This window comes from Pleurodeles waltl, chromosome 10, assembly GCF_031143425.1.
Source record: "Pleurodeles waltl isolate 20211129_DDA chromosome 10, aPleWal1.hap1.20221129, whole genome shotgun sequence".
NCBI lineage: Eukaryota > Metazoa > Chordata > Amphibia > Caudata > Salamandridae > Pleurodeles > Pleurodeles waltl.
The window spans coordinates 648,102,329-648,128,421 of record NC_090449.1 but is presented as its reverse complement, the minus strand read 5'-3'; positions in this window follow the sequence as shown (position 1 = coordinate 648,128,421).

Below are 26,093 nucleotides of genomic sequence, written 5' to 3'. Positions count from 1 at the left end.
AGTAGTAGTAGTGTCTTGAGTAAGGGAAATAGTGCAGCATGTGAGGATAGTAGGACCACAGGGGTCAGAATGTAGACAGTGGTGTTAGGGATACAGAAGTCAGTGGGTGTCACTGTGGTGCTGAAGGGTGGCTCTACAGTGATGTGGGGGTGGTACTGCATGATGGTGTTGGTAGGGGAAGTTGTTGGTGGAAGAATTATCAAGGACAATGGAAATGTGTGCATTGGGTGGCAGTGCAGTAGTGGGATGTGTCTGTGCAGTTTTTTGTAGGATATGCAATAGTAGGCATTGGTTGTGCAGTGTGGTGAGATGGTAGTGTGCTGTGCTACAGCTACCCTATGGTCTTAGGGCAATCATTGGGGATAGTTGGTTACTGAAGGGGTACCGCTCTTTGATAGTTTTGTGTGGTAGGTGAGTGCTGTTCTCATGGGGCCATCAAGGAAATTATTGAATGTGGTAGTGTGCCAGGGTGCTATGCACTGCAGCTATCTGGAAGCACATGTGTGGCTTTGTCATGCTCTGAGGTGGTAAAGCTGTGAGGTGATGGTGCAATGGTGTACGTGGTGTAGTGTTTGAAGGCTGGGCATCAGTGGTGTAAGTGATTATGCAAGGCTCTAAGATTGGAGAGCAGTGGTCAGTCCATTGATGAATGTGGTTGGATGATAACGGATGGAGGTGTGTGACTGGTGTGGTAGGCAGTTTTGGGGAAGGTATTGCTGTGCAGAAGTATTGTAGGGGTGCAGTGCTGTGGGATCTGTGTGGCATTGGGTGGTTGTAGAGACCCCAAGATTGCTAGCTCAGTTCTGTGGTAGTATGGGTGATAATGCTGATCTTGTGTTATGGTAGTGGTGGGGTGGTAGTGTTATGCTTGGGTCATGGTAGAACAGTGGTGGGCAGTGGAATAGTTATCTTGCGTGATTGTGGCGGCTTGTAATGTCACTTTGTGGTTTGAGTCTTAGCTTTCTTGGGATAGTAGTACACATATGGGCGATGGTAATGCAGTGATGGGGTATGTTTCTGTGATATGGTATTGCAGTGGGGCAATGGTTTTGTGTTGTTGGTGGGTGAAACAGTAGGGATGGAAATGCACTGTTGTGAGACATCAGGTTACTGGCTGATTGGGATGAGAGCCCTTGTCAAGCTGCAACTACAATCCGTGTCAGTGTAAGGCACAAGCAAACCCCATATTCACCTGTGCTCCGCAACCTTCGAGATTGACACAGAGCAGTCATGTTTAACATAGAGGCAATGTGTAAAGTGTTTGTGCAACACTTTGTTGAGATTGGATTAATTGATGTCAGAGCACATGGTGATGAATTTATATACACAAATAAAGTCGTATCACTGTTGTTGGATTCCCCCTTCATGAACTCTCCGTTAACCCCGACATGTAGGTACGTGGTCAGGCAGGCTCTGAGACCAAGCCCTGAGGTTAATGACTAACAGGTCACAGGTAAGGTAATACTTAGCCAGCAGCCATACGCGCAAACATGAAAACTTAGATCAGATCCTACAGATAGGCAGAAACTCCGCAATGGTCATCGTAGATTTGCCCTAATGAAACTCACATGGCGAGATGGACATGTACATTCCCAAAACACCACAAAGTTAGATACCACATGTAGTTAGGAAAACATAGCCAATCAGAACACAGCACACACTGCACTCCCCAGGTCAGAATTCTGGACACATACTCGCTAACCCACATTGTGTCCATGCCAGGCCGAGGCCCACCTGTGTTCACTATCTGGAAGTGTATTTACGACTTCTTGACAACTGTTTAAATTTTTTACCAAGAAAAGGATGTATTTTCTGGTTTTATGACACTATAAAAACTTGCTTCAATCTGATGTACCACGAGAGACAGTCCTCAGACCCCGGCTATGTAACTGTTCTCCTGACCGTAATGTTTAAATAAATTCCAATTTTTGCCAGATGCCTCTTATCTATTGTTTTTTAAGGGAAATTCTCATGCGAGCAACAACTTCAAACAGTAAAACATTAAAAACACAACAAAAAAGTATCCTACACCAAGTTCGAAAATAGAGCATAATTTAATAAATATAACAGGACCAAAACAACAAAAATCCAATCAGTTGAGCTGGAGGTATGAATTAAAAAAAAAAATAAGTGTAAATGTGCACTTTAAAGCACAAAGCACCAACCGCGGCTATCTGCTCGTGCTGGACTAGGTCAAAGTCAAATGTTCAGGCTGACCGTGGTGGAATGCAGGTCAGATACAATCAAAGATTAGTCCCACTAGCACTAGAGAATGTCACAAGAAGTAAGGAGAGCATCATAAGAGGATGTCTGTGTGGCGCAAAGAGCAGGACGGGCGGGCTGATGTTTTTCGTTAGTGGCCCCCACGGGTGGGCTATGTTGCGATGAGAAGAAACAGGCAGGTGGCGTCCTGTGCCGATTTTCAGAACGAGTGGTGCGGTCTTGGTACAAATGGGCCAGTTTGCGGCTGTGAAGAGCCCAAAAACATTATTTAAGAGCCTGTGAGACATGCTAAGGGTCCATGACTTGATGGGCACCACTTAGGGCCAGGAACTCCCTGCAGCTGGGTCCAGGAGCTGGCTGGTGACACTTTTTTGTCCCAAAGGCTCAGATCAGGAGTCCAGCAGACTAGTTCTTGGAGTTCTGGGGTCCTGGGTTCAAGATGAAGTTGCAGGTTGAGTTCTTCTTTCCCAGTCAAGAAGGCAGTGGGGCAGCAGAGCAGGACAGTAGTTCATTTAGAGCAGCAATCCAGCAGAGTGGCAGTCCTCGAAGCAGCACAGCAATCCTTCTTGGCATAGTATTCACAAGTTAAGAAGTGTACTGAAGAGTTGGTGTCTGAGGTGGTACTTGTATACCCTGGTACCCTAGTTCTGGAAAGCCTGAGAAACATCTAAACAGTGGCTTTGAAGTGCATGGAATTTTCTACCTGTCCTGCCCTTCTCCAAGCTGGCTGAAGTAACAGTGAAGGGTCCTTAGGCCCACTGTGTGAATGTAGTGCACAGGCTATTCCTTCGTAAGTGGGGTTTTGCCCAGCTCTACCCCCCCCCATATAGCCAGTAGATGGCCTAGAAAGACACACCTAATTCCTCTATTGTTTGACTGTCTAGGAAGAATTCACAAAGTGGAACTGTCAGCTACACCCAGTCATGTGACCCAAGATGGCTAGAGGCACAAAAGGGCCAAGGACAGGAAAATGCCTACTTTCTAAAAGTGGCATTTTTAAAATTGTAATGAAAACTCAACTTTACCATTACAGAGGGGTTATCATTACAATTTCATAGACACCAAACTTGCCATATTCACCAGCTCCCACTTGGAATTACAGTTTATTAAATGTAATAAGGAATCTCCAATGTTATCCTATGGGAGGGATAGGCCTCACAGTAGTGAAAAACGAAGTTAGGAGTTTTTCACTACCACTACTATATGCTTGTTTGCGTCTTATGATACTTCTTGGTATTGACATCTCTGAAGGTTGGATTTTGACATACCGGGTATTGATGTATTACTATTGTGGTTTCTGTGTTGGTGGAGTTGAGAAAGCAATTTTTGAAACAAATCTTCACTGGGTTGGTTGAAAGCACCTTAAACAGTGGGAACTAGGACTGTGTTCTATTTCCAAGTAAGAAAGATGTGCACATCTGTGTCCATTGATGCGATATCCGAGCAGTGTTTTGAATTTGTATCTTATGTATGATTGTTGATACAATGGAGGTGGCACTTTGTTGTTGTTTGGTGCTTTTAGAGGTTTTTGGCGTGTGTTCAATATAGGAGTTGGTGAAATGTGTACATATGGGTGGAAAAAGGTCAGTACATGGGTATTATAAGGGCTTTCAATCACACTAATAATGGGCACAAAGCACAATTGGTGATAGTACATCTTTTTTTTCCCTTTGAGGTAGTGTAACATGTATGAGGAGCTTGTTTGGTTGTAACTTTATTGTATTTTTTCTTGTATGTTATAGAGAACTAGTAGGGTGGAGACCCTTCTCCCCCTTTAGTTGTTTTTAAGCTTTGTTGACTCAACTACATGTACCCTGAAGAAGGTGCGTTGTTGTCTGGTCACTAGGCACCAAAACACACGTTGGCATGTGTGCAACAGCCTCTCCGGATTGGACTGTAAAAACTATTGGTCAAAGTGAAATAGCTCACCAAATATTTTGAATTACACTGATGATCTTTAGGTGGGATCTATTGACTGAGAACAGGCATGACAATCCTGTATAGGTTTTTTTCTGTTTTGGCTAATTATGTGTTTTAAATTTTGTTATGACATTAATTGCATTCTTCTCTGATTTCAAATTCCTGGTGCGACTGCACAACATTGTTTTATTGTTGGGTGAATGTATAAAGTATGAATGTATATTGTGTATATTGTGTGTTGATGAATGTGGTATATTTTAATACACATAAAGGTGGCAGGTCGCTTTGTTTGTTATGTTCTCTGCAGTGGTAATTCCGCAGTAAGTTGGTGCTGATATCGTTGGACGATTAATGTAGTTGGATGACTTGTGCATTTATAATATGCAGCAGTGTGCCGGCTAGGGTGGTATTGTGCAGAAGCATACTGAGTCGCTTGATCAGTCCCAGTGGTAGTGCAGTGATTTTGGGGCTATGGTGTGGAGCCGAATTGTGGCACATGGTGTGGAAATAGTGCTGGACACACCTATTACAATAATTACTTGTGTTAGTACTGTATAAAAGAGTTGGATTGCAGAGATGTAGTAGTGCACAGGTGAACTTTAGATTGATAGTGAGGATGAGATGGCAGGGGTGGCAAGGCAGTGCGATGGTGGCATGAATGCAGCACAGTAGTACCTTGGGGGAAGTATGATTTATTGAGGTAGCAGAGCAGAGATGAGGTGATCATATAGAAGGATATGGTGCTGTTAGGTGGTAGTGTTGTGCATTGTGAGGAACAGCAGTGGTGATGGGTAGTAGTGTGTTTCTGACTAATGGTGTGATTTGGGGTCAGTGATAATTAAGGTTTTGGATTAGTGCTGTGAGGTGATAGTGCACTGGTGGTCGTTGGTATTGAACTGGTGGAAAGTGGTACTCCGACACCAGTTATGCCTCAAAGGACCTCAGCGACTCTCAAGATTTCAGAGCTGCCACTGAGTCTGTCTAAAATTATGATGTTAGGAAATGTCATTTTAAACACTAGTATATATACAATGTATTTACAGCTATATTGTAAATTTTAAATAATAGTTTGTCTTTCTTTCTTTTTGAACCCTAGAAAGCATTAGCAAAAAGCGCTGTGGTAGAAGGGGCACAGCCAGCAGTTAATGCCATACATTTTTACTGCTTATGCTGTTCAAAACAGACTGAAAGTTCCACAATCCAAAACAAAGATCCTCATTAGATATGTGCTAGTACGTATAATATTACAGATTTTGAAAAGGAAGCCCCAGGAGTACCCTACAATGACATATGACCTAATAAAGGTTTTGCTGTGATTGTTGTAAACGCTTGTCTCAAACGTGACTTTTGTATTTTCTGTTATGGCCATAATATTAATGATCCACAGCAGGAGGCTCATGAGTGTCTATATACCTCATACACGTCAAGAATAATTTGTCATGAATGTAGCTTGCCAGAACCGCATAAAGTGTATGAACTGTTAAGGTTGGCATATAGTTTGTCAGAGGTAAACAAAAATGTCCACCCCAATATGATTAAGATCTTGTTAACCGTGCTCAAAGAGATTCGATTTATGTGCGAGCGGAGCTCAAAACTCAGTCCTGTGCAAAGCTTGTGTACATGCTTTGTTATACAGGTGGCAGAAAGGGCTATAGAAATGTGTATGTGCAACATTTTTAAAAAAATAGACGAGTCAGTTCTTTAGCCATGCAAAAACTGTTTTAAAAATGATATGTCTGAACGGTAGCGTGTCATTAATGTATTTTTTAATGTTACATACCTACTCACTTTTTGGACAAGCATCAGACGGTCGGTGCACAATCTGATTCTGTTATGTCAGTGGGTGATTGTAAGGAGTGTATGGCGCTACCTATCAGTTATGAGTTACAATTCTATTTCATACTCAGTTCAGTACCTCAGATGGTGCACTTAAAGGAAAATCACCCCTAAAATCCTTCTACTCAGTGATCATGGATCACTAAAGACAACATTTATGATAATGAGGCACATATCCAAACAATGTCCGTTTCACATACATTTTCAGTCTTTATTCGTTGTTCCTTGAGTTTCAGCCATGTGCTCCAGTCATCACTTGCCAACTGCCCCATTACGTGTTTTGTCTGGGGTGTACCCCGCAACTTTGTCAGGGCTGTAGATTCCTTTCACATACCCTTATATCTACTTCTTCTTAGTCCTTACATCTTGTTGCTGTACTGTTCTTTTCTTTGTTTTATATTTCTTCTTGTTGCATTAGCTATTGGCGGCAACTGGCAAGCTGGAGCACATGGCGGAAACTCAGGAAACAACTAATAAAGACTGAAAATTTACGTGAAACAGACATTGGTTGGATGTGTTCCTTATATTCATACACGAGCTGATTCTGATTTACGTCTGGGATACGTATATATTGCCATAATGATATATGTGTTGCTGCTAGACCTGGCAACCTTGACGTGGTCTCCCCTGTCTTTTTTTTTTGCCTCTGCTTTCCATGTTTTGACTATGTGCTCGACCCTGTTTTTGATGTTTTTGGTACTCTGGGCACTTTTGTACTCTGGGCACTTTACCACTGCTGATCAGTGCTAAAGTGCAACTGCTCCCTGTGTAAAATGTATGTGTAATTGGCTTTTTCATGATTGGCACATTTGATTTACTAGTAAGTCCCTAGTAAAGTACACTAGAGGTGCATAGGACCTATAAATCAAATGCTACTTGTTGGCCTGCACCGCTGGTTGTGCCACCCACATGACTAGCCATGTAAACATGGCTCAGACCTGCCACTGCAGTGTCTGGGTGTGCAGTTTTAACCTACCCACTTGCCAGGCCCAAACCTTCCCTTTTTATACATGTAAGGCACCCCTAGGGTAGGCCCTAGGTAGCCCCATAGGCAGGGTGCAATGAATGTTAAAGGTGGGACATGTACTGATGTGTTTACATGTTCTAACAGTGAAATACTGCCAAATTCAGTTTTTACTAATGCAAGGCCTATCCCTCTCATAGGTTAACATGGGAGCTGCCTTTAAATATCCTTTAAGTGCAGTTCCCTTTGGGAGCAGATAGAGATGTGGAGCTTGGTGTCTTTGAACTCATAATTTAAAAATACATCTTCTGGTAAAGTTGTTTTTTAAATTTTTATTTTGAAATTGGCACTTTTACAAAGTGGGCATGTTCTTGCTTAAACCATTCTGTGACTCTGCTTGCTTGTAAATTCCCTGTCTGGGTCAGACTGACAGATGGGCTGTTTGTGAATCCCCTCTAGACAGTGACACAAAGGGAGCTGGGGTGTAGCATGCATATCCTGATGGGCCATCTGAGCTAGAGTGGAGGGAGGAGTGGCCACTTACATCTAAATGGGCTGTGCCTGCCCTCCCACAGTGCAGTCTCAAACACTCTGGTGTGCTTCTGGAGCCAGGCGTGGGCAAGGCTGGACCTTGTGAACAACAGAGACTTTCCTTTGCAGTTTGCCTACTTCAAAGGCAGAAAGGGGTATAAGTAGTGGACCCAAAACCCCACATTTTTAGATTGCTTCTGGAACCAAGAGGAACCTCTGCCAAGGAGAAAAGCTGAAGAGCTGGAGAAGGAGTACTGCCCATTTGCCTGTGACTGTGCTGTGCTGGGTTGGCCTGCAGTTGCTGCTTCTGCCTGAAAGAGGACAAAGACGGGACTTTATGGTATATTCCTGCTTGTGAAGAATCTCATCTCCAGGGCTTAGGCTAAGCTTGCCTCCTGTTTCGAAGTCTCATGTCCATCAAAGACTTCCTCTGCCAGCACTTGTACTCACTGCTGAGACGTCTGCCCTGCCAAGTGGTGCCCTATCCAGTCCCTGGGCCCTTAAAAAGTGAAGCTGGTAGAACAAGGACTGACATCCATGCACAGGAAGCCATACGATGAAGATTTTGACATACCAACTGATGCGCAGCTGTAAAAATGGCACGCCACCCCCTTCACGGTTGAAAGAGACGCACCACCTGCATCATGGCTGGAAAAATAATGCAACACCCACTTGCGGCTGCTGATAACGAAGCAAACCACAAGCAGCGTGGTTTTCCAACACCGTGCAACCAGATTGCTCATGCATCGTCGATAGGTATCAACATCATCGTGAGCCTGCGTGGATCCAAGGTGCCCTATCTGCAAATCGACACATCGCTCTCTTGCGGGAGAGAAAAATTACACATCGCCTACCTGACCGGAGAAGAAATTATGCATGGCCTCACTTGTGAGTACGGAATGGACACATCCCCGGCTTTATCGACACATGCATGCCCGTGCGGCTTTATTTTTTATACAAACCAGGTACTTTGTGTAACAACAACGTTTCCATTGTTTTCTATGGAGTAAGACTCTTTTTACTTTAAAAATTCATAACTTGACTTGTGTATGTTGGAGTTTTGTTGTTTTGGTCTTGTTTGATTTAGATAAATATTGCCTATTTTTGTAAACTGTTGTGGTATCCATTTTGTAGTGTGTTCACTGTATTACTGTGTTTTTGGTACAAATACTTTAAATATTGCCTTTGCGATAAGCCTGACTGCTTGGGCCAAGCTACCAAGGGGGTGAGCAGGGGCTATCTTAAGTGTCTATCTGAATTGCCCTGACTAGAGTGAGGGTCCCTGCTTGGACAGAGTGCAACCTGACTACCAACCAGATACCCCATTTATAACAGGTGCTTAAAGAAAGAACAACCTGCAACTCTCCGCTACCTGAAGCTTGGTGATCCACCCGTGGCGCTGCAGAGTGACAGTCCTACGTGCATAGCCAATTGTTCTGTCAGTGCGTGTTTGCCTTAAACGGACAAATATTGGAGCGCGTAGAAACAACTTATGCAGGTGTTAACACTATCACCGATAACCAGTTTACATATCACCTTGGAATGCTTGACTGAAGGTTATTTCAGAAATAAAGGTTTTGTATTCTACGACAGAGATTGTATGATGTTTTGAATACCGCCATTATCCTAAGTGTACAGAGCTATAGGAGGGGTGATCGTGAAGTCCTATCTACAGCCGTTCATTTTATAGGTGTAAAGATTTGAAAACTTGTGACACTGCAACAAATTATCTGCAGGCCCCCTAGTAATATCTGTACAGTGTAGCATATTTTATGTATGTAGTGAAAAGCAGCAAGTTTACCACCAACACCAACAGACTATGCACCATGAAATTGTAAATTTGCCTGGTTTATGTGTTGCTAACATTCTTTATTTTTAATAAAATGACCCTTATACAAAACCGTTGTCTTTCATTTCACAGGATTGCGGGGCTGACAAACATGTTTGTTGGTGGTTTCAGGAAGATTTACTGCGATACAACAGGGGTCGGAAGCTTCGGAAGTGCTGAGGCACTGTTTAGAAGAGCTCTTGTTAAAAATGAGCGTGTAAACAGAGCTCAGGTGAAGACGAGGTTATCTGGGGAAGAGTCATACTCACTTCATAAGGCAGACAGGAAGCGCTTTAAGAGGAGACCGACCATTGTCAATGCACAGCTAAATTACTAATGGCAGGCGGATATAATCAGTCTTCAAGATCTAGCCAAGTATAAAAACGTAGCTTGATACATATTAACAGTTATAGATGTATTGTCCCAGTACGCCTTTGTGAAAGTGCTAAGAGATAAAACTGGGACTAGCGCCACCATGGTCTTTAAAGCCATCTTCAGGAAAGGGCGAACGCCTCAAAAACTGCACATTGATGCTGGAAAAGAATCTTTATAAAAGTTGTTTCAGAAATTATTAAAACAGCATGCAGTTCAGCATTTTGTCACACGGAGGTAAAAGCAGCTGTGATAGAGTGTTTTAACAGAACTCTAAAATTTAAGATGTGGAGATATTTTACAGCTTACAACACATATCACTATGTGGACGTTCATCAAAATATCTCCTGTAGATGTCACACATGATAATTTCTTAGAGGTGTGGAAAACGGTGTATGGGAGTCATTTCACTGATGACGTGAAGAAACCTCTTTTAAAAAAAGGTAATCATGTTAGGATGTCAAAGTTGAAAGGGGTCTTTACGAAGGGCAACCAGCAGACTTTTAACAATTAAATATTTATAGTGGCGAGTGCAGAGCTTAAAGAAGGTGTATATATTTACCAGTTACGGACTATGACGGTGAAACTTTGTCTGGTGCGTTTTACAACGAAGAATTACAAAAGGTCCCGCACAATCCAAACAGGGTGTACAGGGTTGAAAAGATTCTGAAATGGAAAGGTAGCAGAGCTAACAAACAGGCCTTTGTCAAATGGAGGTTTGGCCTGATAAATGTAACATTTTGATACTGGCCAGCTCCTTGCAGGATGTGAGAGCATGGTGCATTCTAAAGGCGACAAAATGGAGACGGAGTAATTTTATATCACCTTGACATCTAACGATTCAAAGGACATGTTTCCTGACAATTTTAATTATACAGTGAAACTAGCTAAACCTGTGGACCTAAAAGGGGACTGGGAGGTAGCCCTAGCTGAAATCCATTACCCGAGAACTTGAAATACATTTACTAAGCTGGAGGCCTAACGTACTACAAAAGTGTTCAGGGCCCGTTGATCATACACACTGGCTTTGCTCATGGCTATTACCCAAGTATTGCAGCGGTGGTTGAGGCCATCAACAGATCTATAGCCAGCATTGAAACATATTTGAATATTCAGCTGATATTAGATAACGTTAGAAGGAAGGTGTTACTTAAAGCTCCAAATCGCGAAACAGATTTTAACTTTGTGGGTAAATTAAGAATGGTTTTAGGCATAGTGAAATACATAAAAAGCGCTGTAGAACCCGACCCCTCATGCCCGATATTAATGGGGGGGTTCTATACACTCTATGTGTATAGTGATATTGTGGAGCCACAGAGGGTCGGGATAGTTATTCACCATTATTATGATGGGTACAAGTGAAGGGGGAAATAACATGGTGATTAATATTCAGTATTTCAAACCAGACTACGTAGCAATTTCTAAAAAGCATTTTAATACGTCGATCATGATCTTTGACGACCAGGCTGAGCTGGTGTCCTTTAAATATGTGAAAGTGATTGTTAAGCGTGATTTAAGACCACAACGTGACAGTGAATATTAAGAAGTCATCATGGTGATCATGAAAACATACGGCGACCCTGCTCTGTAAAGGGACTATGTTAGACCTGACAGCCTTTGGGTGGTCAGCCCTAACTTTTTGCCTGCCTCCCTTCACTTTTTAGATACTGTTTTTGCTGGTTTTAAGACTCTGCACACTTCACCACTGCTAACCAGTGCTAAAGTGCACATGCTCTCTCCCTTTAAACATGGTAACATTGGATCATACCCATTTGGACTATTTACTTTACTTATAAGTCCCTAGTAAAGTGCATTATATGTGCCCAGGGCCTGTAGATTGAATGCTACTAGTGGGTCTGCAGCACTGATTGTGCCACCCACTTAAGTAGTTCCTTAACCTTGTCTCAGGCCTGCCATTGCAAGACCTGTGTGTGCAGTTTCACTGCCAATTCGACTTTGCATTTAAAAGTACTTGCCAAGCCTAAAACTCCCCTTTTTCTACATATATGTCACACCTAAGGTATGCCCTAGGTAACCCATAGGGCAGGGTGCTGTGTAGGCAAAAGGCAGGTCATGTACCTGTGTAGTTTACATATCCTAGTAGTGTAAAACTCCTAAAGTAGTTTTTTACACTGCTGTGAGGCCTGCTGCCTTCAAAGGTTAACATTGAAGCTACCCTCAAATACTGTTTGAGTGGTAGCTACTGATCTGAAAGGAGTAGGAAGGTCATAATTAGCATGGCCAGAATGATGATACAAAAGCCTGCTGACTGGTGAAGTTGGATTTAATATTACTATTTTAGAAATGCCACTTTTAGAAAGTGAGGATTTTCCTGCATTTAATTCCTTCCGTGCCTTATAATCCACGTTTGGCTGGGTTTAGCTAAAACCTCCCTTGTGCATTCACTCAGACACACCCCAAACACCGGCTACTCAGTCTCACTTGCATACATCTGCATTTTGAATGGGTCTGGGAGGGTGGAGGGCCTGACATTTGCATGTCAAAGGACAGTAGCCAGCCCTCACACAAGGGACTGCCACACCCCCTACTGGGACCCTGGCAGACAGGATTGACCTGAAAGGGGACCTTGTGCACTTCTAAGCCACTCTTTGAAGTCTCCCCCACTTCAAAGGCACATTTGGGTATTTAAACAGGTCCTCTGCCCCTACCAACTCAGACAGTTCCTGGAGAAAAGAACCTGAACCAGAACCTGCATTCTGCTAAGAAGACCTGCCTGGCTGCCCAAAGGACTCACCTGTCTGCTCTCAGTGAAGGACTGCTGCCTTGCTGTTGCCCTGCTGCCTTGCTGCTCTCTGGTTACGATAGGAATTGCTCTCCAAGGGCTTAGAAAGAGCTTGCCTCCTGCTCCCTGAAGTCTCAGGACCAAAAAGACTCCTTGTGCGGTGAACAATGACGCACAGCCTGCCAGAAACGATGCACAGCCTGCACAGTGATGACAAATTCACTGCACGCCGAACCGGAACGACGCAGCACAACTTCGCAATGAGAAGATCAACGCAGCGCCAGTGTTGTGACCAGAAATTCGCTGCACGGCCCACTGGATTGATGCACAGCAGAGCCGAAACAATGCAGCCCGACTTCCAGAGAGGAATCGACGCAGTGCCTGCCGTGCGGTAGAAATTTCCAACGGACCGATGCAGCCCCTGTGACTTTGTCCTGTCAGCGCAGGAGATCCATGCATCGTCCCCGGGGGGTCCAAAAACCCCACAACCCAAAGAGGATCTACGACCGAGCACTGGAAGTCAACGCACAGCCGTCCCTGCATGAAAACTAAATGACTCTTTGCCGTGTGTGGCCTGAGAAATCAACGCACACCCCCTTTGTTTCCATACATCTCCTCCTCTGCGGTTCTTTGTGGAGATTTTGAACGCGAACCAGGTACTTTGTACTTGAAAGAGACATTTATTGCTTTTAAAAGATTAAAGAAACTTTATTTCACTTTTACAGTGATATCTCAACATATGCTCATTGCATTTTAATAGTTTTGACCTGCATTTTTCCAGATAATATTATATATTTTTCTAAACACTGTGTGGTGTATTGTTGTGGTGCTATACAGTGTTATTTTTTATTTATTGCACAAATACTTTACACATTGTCTTCTAAGTTAAGCTTGACTGCTCAGTGCGAAGCTACCAGAGGGTGGGCACGGGATAATTTGGATTGTGTGTGACTTACCCTGACTAGAGTGAGGGTCCTTGCTTGGACAGAGGGTAACCTGACTGCCAGCCAAAGACCCCATTTCTAACCGACTATTACAGACACCAGTCTGGGTATGGAGGACCACCATTCTTTCAAGGATCCCCTGTTAAGTATGGGTCAAAGCTGGGAGGTTTCTTCCGTAGTTTGTTTAGAAGAGCTATGCCTTTCTTGAGACGAGGCTACGAAATTGCAAAACTCCACGTTAAAGCGGCTACTTTGAACTTTGCCAAAGATGTGGTGGGATCTGTGACTTCTGCTGTCACCAAAAACATGAACAAGCAACCCCAAGTAGGTAGGGACTTTTGTACAGACCAAGCACAACTATTAAAAGTAAGAGCAGGGCTTGGAGGCGTAGGGGGCTGCCGGTGCCATATAAAAAAGGAGGTACTCTTCAAAAAGTGCTCACAAAAGAAGATCCATAAGATGGAAAAGAGTCTCAAAGAACAAGGGAAAGTCAGCTAATGTAAATATCTTTGTAAGCACAATAACCTGAAAACATGCACTGCACAACAGGAAAATGTGTCAAATCGAAGTTAGATATGCTTACTCTAAAGCCCACACAGACCAGCATCAAAAGCAGTTTTTTCATGGAAGTATTGCCTCTAGCCGCTTTGATGCCTTTGGCGCAGATAGAGTTTTTTGTGTCAGGGTCCACGGATATATATCAGGATCTCAACAATACTCTGCTGCATCTTGTCTGTAAAATCACAATAGCAAATGGTACTAACGTACCGGCTGCGGCTAAAGTGGCAACAATAGCTTACCCTATTGCAACCATGTTTAATCAGGTGAACATTACCCTCGGCGACTGACTCATCACGCAAAGAAATAACATGTATGCCTACAGAGTCTACATTGAGAGTATTCTAAATTACAGCAGCAATCCCCTGAACACACAGCTTTCAGTGGGACTCTTCTACAAGGATACTTATTCACATTTTGAAGACAAAGAGCTGGATGGCAACATTAATGTTTTTATTAAAAAAGAGCGAGCTTTGCGACCGGCATTAGACAGTTAGACCTCCTCGGGCATATACATTCAGACCTTTTCTTCCAAGATAAACTACTCTTCAACGGGACTGATCTTAAACTGAACTGCAAGAAGTACTCTTTCTGTCTCATCAGCAGGGATGGGTAACAGTATAATCTGATCATACTTCCTCCTAGTTTGTTTGTGAAGAGAGTGTCCCCAAATGTCAGACTGGCTCACGCTGAAGCTTTAGAGCCGTCGAACAACAAGTAAGCCATTGAGAGAGTGGCTCTGAAGATATTCAGCAACAATCAATCAATTTTATTTTATTTTGGCTATTGCCATAAAACGGTAAATAAAGCATTATAAAAAAGCAATACATCATTAACCCGTTCAGTGCTGAGGATGAGGTGGTTATGTCCTCTGCCGTGGTGCTCAGGCGCCAGGGATGTAACCACCTCATCCTGGACCCGGCCCACGGGGGGAAGCACTGGGCCTCTCACCCCTCTCCCATGGGAAGGAATGGAAGGTTAATCGCTTCCCCTTCCACCGTCGCCCACCCTCCCCGCCACCCCCAGTGATGTCATCAGAGGTCATCTCCCATCGCGCTGGGAGCATGCTTCCAGTGCAATCCGAGGAGAAACAGATTAGTTTCTCCTCGGTATGGGGGCAGAAGAGGTCAGAAAGGCGTGAAAAGGGAAGGAAAGGCTTTTCCTTCCCTTTTCAAGTCTCTCTGAGCATTCCTGCAGCACGATCGCGTAGCGACTGTGCTGCAGGAATGCCACTAGACATCAGGGAGTTTTTTGTTTTTTTAAATGACATGAGGGAAGCGGCCCCTTGGGCAAGAGTCACTCCTCATGGGGGGGGACATCTTATCGAAGGCCATTTCTGCCCCCCCGGGGTCAGTTTGGTCTACATTAATTAGGCTGATCTGCCACCAGGGGGTGGCAGAAGCCATTAGACACGAGGGATGTTTTTTTTTTTTCATGTGCATAAGGGGAGCAACCTCTTAGATCAAGGGTCTCTCCTCCGGGGGCAATTTTATTATTAGGCCTTTTCTGCCCTGAGGGCAGATCGGCCTATATTAATTAGGCCGATCTGCCGCCGGGGGGGTGGAAGCCACTAGACACCAGGGATTTTTTTTATTTATATTGATAAGGGGAGCGACCCCTTAGGCAAGGGTCGCTCCCCAGGGGGCACATTTTTTATTAGGTCTTTTCTGCTCCCCCGGGGGCAGATCGGCCTATATTAATTAGGCCGATCTGCCACCAGGAGAGACAGAAGCCACTAGACATCAGGGATTTCTTTTTGTTTGCATTAATAAGGGGCACAACCTCTTAGGCAAGGGTCGCTCCCTTGGGAAGGCAAAAGGTTTTTAGGCCATTTCTGCCCCACTTGGGGGCAGATCGGCCTATTTTTATTAGGCCAATCTGCCCCCAAGGGAAGCAGAAACCACTAGACACCAGGGATTGTTTTGCAACAGTTTGAAAAAAGGGGAGCGCCTCCTTAGGCAAGCGGTCGCTCCCCTGGAGGACACATTTATTTTAGGCTGTTTCTGCCCCCCTGGGGGCAGACCGGCCTATCTTAATTAGGCCAATATACCCCCTATGGGGGTAGAAACCACTAGGCACAGGGATTTTGTTTTCTTTTTTTTTAAAGATGGGGAACGACCTCTTAGGCAAGGGTCGCTCCCCAGAGGGGTAAATTTATTTTAGTCATTTCTGCCCCCATTGGGGGAAGCTCAGCCTATTTTTGTGAGGCTCATTTGTCTCCCAGGGGCACAGAAAGCCCACCAGACACCAGGGAAGAATTTTTTTCAAAAAAGAGGATGGGGGTATGGCCAAATAAATGGGGACAAAGTTGTTTTGCCCAACGTTGGGCAGATGGGGCAATTCCCATCCCAATTGTGGGATGGTGGCTAGCAAACAGTATGGGCTTGGTTATGCCCCCACCCCAACTGAAGAGGGTAACAGTCTTTCTGCTCTCCCCCTGCAGACTAAAACATCTTATCCCAACGGCAAGCAAGAGGGCATTTGATTATTTGGGGTTTTTGTTTTACATTTGGGCCGTGAGAGCTTGTCTAACTCTCATAATCGTCCCACTTGGAATGAAGAGGGCTGCACTTTTTGGACTTTGGGACACTACCATGTAGAAAAATCTACGAGACCTACACACATCTGAAAACTAAACATCTGAGTGAGTCCAGGTTGGTGTGATTCACATGCACCTGCACCATTTTCCTACCCAGAATGCCCTGCAAACCTCCAACTTTGTTTGAAATCACACATTTTCCCCACATTTTTGTGATGGAACCTTCCGGAATCTGCAGGAATCCACAAAATTCCTACCACCCAGCATTGTCGCCTCTATACTGATAAGAATTCTGCCCTGCTTGTCGGCCTAAAACCTTATTTTTCTAAACTGCCCTTTTGGACCCGCTTTCGTTCCACCTCATTTTCACCATGTTTTTAGCTCTTCCCTGTCACAGGCACTTGGCCTACCTAAACAAGTGAGGTATCATTTTTATCAGGACACTGAGTGGAACGTTGGGTGATGGGAAATTGGTGCTGGTGCGGTGATCCCACACAGAAATGTGGGGAAAATTTGATCTTTTTAGCTAGATTTGAGGTTTGCTGAGGATTCTGGGTAAGGAAACACTAGGGGATCCACACCAGTCACACCTCCCTGGACTCCCTCAGGTGTCTAGTTTTCAGAAATGTCTGGGTTTGCTAGGTTTTCCTAGATGGCTGCTGAGCCCAGGACCAAAAACGCAGGTGCCCATCCCAAAAAACAGATAGTTTTGCATTTGATAATTCTGATGTGTCCACGTTGTGTTTTGGGGCATTTCCTGTTGCGGGCACTAGGCCTACCCACACAAGTGAGGTATCATTTTTATCAGGAGACTTGGGAGAATGCTTGGTGGAAGTAAATGTGTGGCTCCTCTCAGATTCCAGAACTTTCTATCACTGAAATTTGAGGAAAAAGTGTTTTGTTTGCCAAATTGTGAGGTTTGCTAAGGATTCTGGGTAACAGAACCTGGTGAGAACACCACAAGTTACTCCATCCTGGGTTCCTCTAGGTATCTAGTTTCCAGAAATGTCTAGGTTTGGTAAGTTTCCCCTACGTACCAGCTGTTCTAGAGGCCAAAATCCACAGCTAGGCACTTTGCAAAAAACAGGTCTGTTTTCTTTGGGAAAATGTGATGTGTCCATGTTGTGTTTTGAGGCATATCGTGTCACAGACACTAGGCCTACCCACACAAGTGAGGTACCATTTTTATAGGGAGACTTGGGGGAATGCTGGGTGGAAGGAAATTTGTTGCTGCTCTCAGATTCCAGAATTTTCTGTCACCGAAATGTGAGGAAAAGGTGTTTTTTTGCCAAAATTTGAGGTTTACAAAGGATTCTGGGTAACAGAACCTGGCGAGAGCCCCACAAGTCACCCCATCTTGGATTTCTCTAGGTGTCTAGTTTTGAAAAATGCACAGGTTTGGTAGGTTTCTCTAGGTGCCGGCTGAGCTAGAGGCCAAAATCCACAGCTAGGCAGTTTGCAGAAAAAAGGTATGTTTTCTTCGGGAAAAGGTGATGTGTCCATGTTGTGTTTTGGGGTATTTCCTGTAGCGGACACTAGGCATCCCCACATAAGTGAGGTACCATTTTTAACCTGAGAATTGGAGGAATTCTGTCTGGAAGGACATTTGTGGCTCCTCTCAGATTCCAGAACTAACTGTCACCGAAATGTGAGGAAAAAGTGTTTTTTTTGCCAAATTTTGAGATTTGCAAAGGATTCTCGGGGTGACAGAACCTGGTGAGAGCCCCACAAGTAACCCCATCTTGGTTCCCCTAGGTGTCTAGTTTTAAAAAATGCACTGGTTTGGTAGGTTTCCCTGGTTGCCGGCTGAGCTAGAGTCCAAAATCCATAGCTAGGCACTTTGCAAAAAACAGGTCTGTTTTCTTTGGGAAAATGTGATGTGTCCATGTTGTGTTTCTTTTAACAGGCATTAGTCCCACCCACACAAGTGAGGTGCCATTTTTATAGGGAGACATGGGGGAACACAGAATAGCAGAACAAGTGCCGATTTTGGAAATACAAATATTTCCTTGATACCTATTTTTCACTCTATATATTGCACAAATGAATTGCTGTATACCTGGTAGACAGTGAAAAATCATTGCAAGGTGCAGCTCCTTTATTGGTTCTGGGTACCTAGAGTTCTTGATAAACCTACAAGCCCTATATATGCCTACAACCAGGAGAGCCAAGTAGACATAACAGTATATTGCTTTCCAAAATCTGACATCGCAGGAAAATGTTACAGATTAAAACGTTGAAACAACTGCTGTTCTTTTCACCGCAATTTCAATATTTTAGCTGTTATTTTCTGTAAGAAAATCTTGTAGGATCTACACAAATGACCCCTTGCTGAATTCAAAATGTTGTCTACTTTTCAGAAATGTTTAGCTGGCTGGGATCCAGCATTGTTTTCACACCCATTTCTGTCACTAACTGGAAGGAGGCTAAAACCGCAAAGGAATAGTAAAAATGGGGTATGACCCAGTAAAATGCCAAAATTGTGTTGAAAAATGTGTTTTCCTGATTCAAGACTGCCTGTTCCTGAAAGCTGGGAAGATGGCAATTTTAGCACCACAAACCCTTTGTTGATGCCATTTTCAGGAAAAAACACACAAGCCTTCTTCTTCAGCCCTTCTTTCCCATTTTTTTAAAATAACAACCTTTTACCTGTATTTTGGCTAATTTCTTGGTCTCCTCCAGGGGAACCCATACACTCTGGGTACCTATAGAATTCCTAGGATGTTGGAAAAAAAGGATGCAAATTTGGCGTGGGCAGCTTATGAGGACAAAAAGTTATGATGGTCTAAGCACGAACTGCCCTAAATAGCCAAAAAAAAGCCTAGCACCTGAGGGGGAAAAGGCCTACCAGTGAAGGGGTTAAAACACTAAAATCCATAAAAGATAGCAAGTAAAAAGTTAACTTGTGCAGAAGCATAAAAGTACCTGGCATCATGAGAAAGAGACATCAGACAAATTAAGAACAGGGCTCCAAGACGCAATTTCACACATTTGCACAAACCAAAAGACCCCTCAAAGAGACAGCATAAAATTTGTAAAAACTGGTAAGCTGTTAAACAACTAAGTGAAACATTTTTTTTTACATTTTATTTTCATTTCAAGAATACATATACTCAAAATAAAACATACTTTCATCTGTAGTAGCATCAGTCCTTGACAATCTGATTTTCTTTGGCTGGGGTACTCAGGACAACCTTGCTATTAATGTTTGTTCATTCAATTGTCGATTCAACTCGAATCCCTTTTGCAATTCTAATCACATCAAGATTTTCTGTCATTTTATATATTACATAACATATATTCATGAACCTTAGTTTCATATATCTGTCTATCATACTTATTGATAACCCATTGCTTCTTAAAATACTGCCACATATCTGAAACCTTTTTCATACTCCCCACACGTTTTGCATATCCCTCCTCATACATTTTTAGGTGTTAGCATCTTATCCCACCAGTTTTGGATAGTACGAATCGTCACTGACCGCCATAACTGGAGTATTAATGATGGAGCTACTGCAATAATAATTGCTATAAAGCATTGTTGGTGCTTTGCTAGTTGTCGTATTGTCTCAGAAACTCCGAACAGTACTAAATTTGGGTCAAGCTCAATCCTAAAAGTAGAAGTGTCATTCATTACCTCCTCTATTCCCAACCAAAAGTAGTTAATTTGGGGCAGTTAAAGAAAATATGAAGCCAATTCCCCCTTGCCTCCTGGTGGCAACAGAAGCATTGGTCAGGAATTGATGGAAAAATGTAATGTATTTTTTCAGGAGTGTAGTAGGCCATCTTATATTTAGCTGCCCTTAAGGATTTATATCCTACTTCGGAGATGGTTCTTCACTCTTCGTCCGATATTAGACATTGTGCATAAAATATTACCACTAAATTATGCAGTTATTGTCGAAGTGGATTGTTCAGCTAACAATCTGTACCAATTCCCTACACCAAGTAATTTACTTCTTATTAACACCCTCTATATTGGATGTTCTTGGGTATTTGCCTGGGGTATGGTGGCGTAAGAAAATGAGAGATCTGGGAAAAGCTCAGAAAAATTATAGTTACCCTTTTGCCAAGTCTGGTTTCAACCTCTACCCAAGTAATATATCTATTTCTCAATATAAAAGTCCCTATCTCTTTAAACTCTTTGCATTTCCATAGGGCTATCACAGTTTCTGATAGATTTAAGCCAATGTATTTACACTCCTGTAATTGTAGATAATTATAACCTAAGGGCATTTGATATGTCTTACGTGAGATTTCCAGTCTTTTACTAAGGTCATGTATAAACTTATATCGAGTTTTTTTGGGAGTTTCGTTGTTTTTATGAAAGCTGGGAGACATATGGCTGATTCTAGCATCATTCTATTGATAAAAACATTGCCCATAATCTCTTCTAAGGTTAAGTGTTGTGCCAGTAAATCCTGCAATGTGGGCTGGTAATAAACCCGAAGATTAGGAAGTGCCAAACCCCACTAGCTCCTATCTGACTGAATAATTGAAAGTCTAACCCTTGGTGCTTTTTTTCCCCATATAAAATCTCGTCTCATGGTATCTAGTTCATCAAAGTAGGAGGTGTTTATTCTTATTGGGACATTATTAGATAAAAAAGAAACATGTGTGAGGATTGACATTTTAATCAAGGAGATCCTCCCTATCAAAGTCAACTGTAAAACTACCCATCTGCCGACAAGCGCTTGTACTTTTGCAAGCTTCCTAACATAATTAAAATTAAACAAGGATCTATAATTCATTGTTACACAAATTCCTAAATACCTAACAGCTTTCTGTTGCAGAACATAGGGAAGATTCTCCATACCAGCATTAAATAAGAGAATTTCATTTTATTTTCATTAATCTTGTATCTCCCTTTTTGTGTGAACTCATTAATCTTGTTGAAAGCTTTTTGTATATTCTCAAATCCTGGTTTTAGATACAGAATGATATTGTCAGTAAAAAGTTTAATTTTTGGCATCTCCGGTAGTGGCGCAATAATTTCTCTCAAGCTGCGTATTACCTGTGCTAGAGGCTCAATAAAAAAAGCAAAAAGTATAGGAGAAAGGGGACATCGCTGTCTAGTACCTCTTTTAATCTGAATCCTACCACTAATTTTAAAATTGATTACGATTCTAGCCTGAGCACCCTGATACAACCGCCTTAACATTGTAGTAAATTGCAAAGGGAAACCAAAATTAGTTAGGCTACATACCAACGCTTCACAATTAACTAGACCGGAGGCCTTCTCAGCATCTAACATTATTATTACTGCAGGAGTTTTGATGACTGTAAAATAATCTATTGCTTGTAGCACAAAATGTGTATTAGTTGTCATTGACCTACTGGCGACAAAGCCATTCTGATCTTATGTATTAATTGCTGTGCAATTGGTGCATTTTGGTAGCCCAGACTTTGGTTAAAAATGTATAATCGGCATTGAGCAGATTAATTGGGCGATATGCATCAGGTTTCAATGGATTTTTCTCTTTTTTCAAAAAGCTATTATTGCCTCTTTAAACATTAATGGTATTTCCACTCCCTCAAGTATTGCATTAAATAAATCTGCCAAGAACGGTATAAGCTCTTTGCAAAAAGTTTTATAAAATTCTATTGGAAAGCCATTGCCACCACATTCCTTTGCACTATTCTCTGTATAGCTTCCTTGATTTCCAGTTGCGTGATTTTCTGTACTACTTCATTCTGAGTCTTCAACGACATTTTGAGTAGCTTAATAGGACTATAATACTGAGTTAGCTGTGAAATCTCATAGATTCTGGAATAATGTGATATAAACACTCAAGCTATATCCTTGTCATCCTTGAAAATCGTACTTGTCCCGGGATCCTGAATTTGATCTATTGTCTGTTTTTCATGTTTTATACGAGCGGCCGAAGCTAAATGCTTACCTACCATTTGTCTTTCTTGATAAACCTGCTGCTGATAGGCTCTTGAGCTAACTACTTCTTCCAGGATGAAAAATTCCTTACGCTGGTCTCGCTTTAGATTAAAATTACGCCTTGCCAGTACGTGTACTCTTGATCTAATGCATTCCTGTGACGCCCTGTCTATTGCCTCCTGCAGTTTTTCTATTTGCAATTTTCTTTGACATATCTGCGCTACTTTAATAGAAATGATTTGACCTCTAGCTGTTGCTTTGAAAGCCTCCCATACATTAAACAGGGAGGCTGAACTTCGATTGAACACAAAGAATTCTTGTATGAATTTTCTCATATCTGAGACCCACTGCTGATTAGCTAACATATATCTATCAAACTGCCATCTACGTCTCTCTTTGTTAGGCAAGTCCAATTCTAGCGTCACCATGACCACAGTATGATCAGAAAAAGCATTTACCCAAATATCTGAATCTAGCTTCTTCAACGAGTGAGATACTAAAAAGAAATCTGTCTGGGAGGCGGTTTTATAACGATGTGAATAGCAAGTATATTGAGTAGCAATAGGGTGTCCTTCGCGCCAAGGGCCCGTTATCTGGAAATCGCTTTTTATTAAATTCAAAACCCCATTTGTCTTAGGCTAAAGTTGCTTTTTCACTTGATTGGAGGTATCTAACGTTTTATGTCTTGAATATAATTAAAATCGCCTCCCATAAAAAAGGGGCCCGTGGCACTCATTGCTATATTATAAAGTTGCATTAGTGGCTCTACTTCATCCACGACTGGACTGTAGTAGTTTACCAAATTGAGTTGAACTTCTGTTTGTATAACTTTGAGCCAGATCCACCTACAATTAGGGTCTTTAATAACATCTTTTACTACTCAATCTAGTCTGTTACTAAGATATATCACCACCCCCCTTACTGCCAAACCAGGTGACGCAAACCAAGCTGACGAGAACTGTTTTGGAATATATATGTTGGGGTCATTACTTTTCAAATGAGTTTCTTGAAAGTAAAGAACATCAGGATTAAATCAACACTATCATTTTAGCATTGCCTTGTATTTCTTACTATTAGAAATACCATTTCCATTGCAGGTAATAACTTTGAGCTTACAATTCTTATAGACTCATTTGTTAATCATCCTTCTCCAACCAAAGCCAAGGTATGCTACTTTTTGAAATAACCTAAATTTTCTCAACTTAAGGGACCCCGTCCCCTTTCCCTCCCCAAATCCCAATCTGCCCACCTCCTCCTCCCTGAACACTCTGACCTTGAAGCCTTCCCGCCTAGAGATTCTCAGAGCATTGCCTTCCCCTGAACAACCCCTGTACCATTCCCACACACTCCTTCCCACCCCACCCCTTATGTCTCCACATGGCTGCCCTGGCATGGCACTTAGTTGTCAGTAGCGCAAGAGGGTGAACAACATATATTAGTTAAATGTGCTGTGTGCCTCTTTCCTGCCATCACGAAAGATCCAATTAATAAGTACTAGCCTCTTCAACCCAGTCTAACCTCGTTGCTTATATCATGCAACAAGGTTCTGGCTGCATTGACTGTATGGATAATATTTGAGCTGCCCTTGAAAATAAATTTTAACTTTGATTGCTATACGAGCCTGGCTAGGGCTCCCTCCTTTTGAAATGCTGGCATAATTTCTTTTATTTCCCTCCGCCTGCGTGCAGTGGCAGCTGACATGTCTGAGAAAATTCTGAAAGTATAGTCACCTGGAATCTGATGTTATCTATTCTTAATCGCCTGCTGCAAGATACGTTCTTTAATCCGAAAATAGGCATAGTTCACCAGAATTGTACAAGGGTATTTAGCCCTAGGTCTTAACACCGCTGGAACTCGAGCCCACATAATAGAAAGATCTTGATGGCTATCTGCCAGTTCCGGAAGTACATACTGTTTAATCAGATCAGTAATCAATTGGGTAATATTCTGGCCATTCTCGTGACCTTTAGGGATCCCTATAAACCTTAAATTCAATCTACGTGAAAGTTTCTCTGCATCTTCCATCTTAATCTGTAGCTGCAGTAGATCATCTTGACATTTGGAGATTACAGGGTCAATGTGAACTCGCCCATCTTCTGTTTGACCTCTCTGATTTGAGTACTAAGCTGCTGAATATTGGCATTTATCAAATTTAATTGTGTTTCTGTTCTTTGATTCGCTTCTGTCTGTGACATTTTTAAAGACTTTAGTTCATTTAATATTTGATGGAGCAAGGATTGCAAATAAATGGTGTCGCCTGGACTGTTCTGTGTAAGGTTGTGCATCTGCCTGGTTTCTCTCGCGGCAGGTCCTGTCTTCCGCGTCTCGCTCAGAGCCCATAGATGATTTCCTGGAAAGGCACATGGGGTCTACCAGATCTGAGCCTGGCTATATGGGGGGATTATTGTCTTGTGGCGAAACAATAATATGGCTATCTGGCTGAGATCTGAATGGGAGCTCCTTAGCCCCGCTACTTGCCCCACCGAATAGCGGATAGAGTTGCTTAAGGGCCATGAAACTCAATGCTATAAGATACCAGGCTAGAGGTTATCTTCAGCTGGTTATAAGCTGTATTAAAATTTAAATTGTCTTCTAACTCTTGCACTTTGTCCTGTGCCTGGTTGAGGTCTCTTTCCTTTAATAAACTCTCACTACGGAGGAGGAATGCCTGAATCTTTCATGACAGGAGGTGTAGCTAATCGAGACCTAGATTTATTAATCATAGTTTGCTAAAGACCACTGACATTTATACTTGATTCCATATTTGCCATTGTATCCAAAGGTAGGGGGCGCCTACTTTTTATGTTTCGTGCTGTTGTGAGAGTCTTTATCGAGGACCGACCCTTATTCGGAAGATCCCAAGGAGAGCGTCACATACTGGAAGGAGATGGCCTCCCTGTTCTTGAATATCTACTAATGAGGCAATAAATATGACACAGCGGGGGAGGGTCTATCTGTACCTTCTCACAGTGCTTGAAATATTTCAAATTAAAGCCTCCTTCACCCCCTGTCTTACTGTAGCTTGCTCTATTTAAGCGTGCTTTTGTCCTTTTATTAATTTCTTTCTCTCTCTTTTTTTTTTATATCTTCCTCTTGCTCCTTGTGATACTTCTGATATGCTTTTCAATATTCAGCTAGCATTTGGTGGTCTTTCAAAAAATATCCAGGTTATTTTATTTTAATATCTTTCTTATTCTTTTTTAACTACTTGTGTCCTCCTTGTGCTCCTAGTATTTGGTGCTTATAGGGGTGGGGTGGAGGGGCAGTGTCACTATGCACGCTTCACTTCGGACAAAAAAGGAATTAAAAAAATTTCAGAGAATGGTGCTCTTCTCATATGCCTTGCGAGCACAGGGGGTTGTGTAATAAAACGTCTTTCCACCCCCTTTCCACCCCCTCCTCATCCTGCGTACCTTGATATATCTCAAACAAATCCGCCTTACTTTATAGGTCACTTCCTGCTTCCAGTGTAATACACGCCGATGTTGACGCAGCGTTTCAAAATACAAAAATACAAAACACGCGGTGGTCACCCTCAGCCGACTGACTTTCAGCAACAAAGCATTACGGGGCTCCTACGCAGCTGGGCGTTTCCCGTCAACTAAATAAAACATTGACTCATATAAGCCTTGGGGACTAGGCACTAAAAGTAGGACAATCAGATATTTTCTGTCTATGTCTCCACACATTTATAAGAACATAGAAAACAACAAATACTACTGATTGTGTAGTGTCTGTCTGC